At 46.0% G+C, this 446-nt stretch overlaps 1 protein-coding gene across 1 annotated transcript in view; it reads right to left on the bottom strand.

The window, feature by feature from the left end:
* LOC105537800 (chromosome unknown open reading frame, human C10orf32) overlaps positions 1-446 on the bottom strand; it is a 37,494-nt gene that overhangs the window by 8,985 nt on the left and 28,063 nt on the right. The window contains exon 6 of the mRNA XM_011977489.1: positions 118-183. The gene's annotated coding sequence lies outside the window, so the exon portion shown is untranslated. The remainder of the gene's footprint in view (positions 1-117; positions 184-446) is intronic.

The following is a 446-nucleotide window of genomic DNA, read 5'->3' as shown; positions in this document are numbered from 1 at the left end:
TCAGCCTCCCGAGTAGCTGGGCCTGCAGGCACCCGCCACAACGCCCGCATAATTTTTTGCATTTTTAGTAGAGACGGGGTTTCACCGTGTTACCCAGGACGGTCTGGATCTCCAGACCTCGTGATCCGCCCGCCTTGGCCTCCCAAAGTGCTAGGATTACAGGCATGAGTCACTGCACCCAGCCTCACAAAAGCTAATTTTTTTAAGATAAAAAATTAACATACATAGAAATTTTCTTCCTTACCCTTCAATGGAGGCCTGTGCACACCGTCACACATTCTATCTTGGAAGCTACTGGCGTGACAATTCCAGGATGATCCAGAAAGGCAGATTTTTGTTAATTACAGAAAACTATCTTTCAAGAAGTGGAGATTTCCAAAAGGATCAGCACCCCTAAGTAAAGGATTCCCCAAATAATGTAAGCAGAAGCCAGATGAATGACTGGA

The sequence above is a fragment of the Mandrillus leucophaeus genome, unplaced genomic scaffold (assembly GCF_000951045.1).
Source record: "Mandrillus leucophaeus isolate KB7577 unplaced genomic scaffold, Mleu.le_1.0 Scaffold18, whole genome shotgun sequence".
In the NCBI taxonomy this organism is placed as follows: Eukaryota; Metazoa; Chordata; class Mammalia; order Primates; family Cercopithecidae; genus Mandrillus; species Mandrillus leucophaeus.
This window is presented reverse-complemented; position numbering and strand designations above follow the sequence as displayed.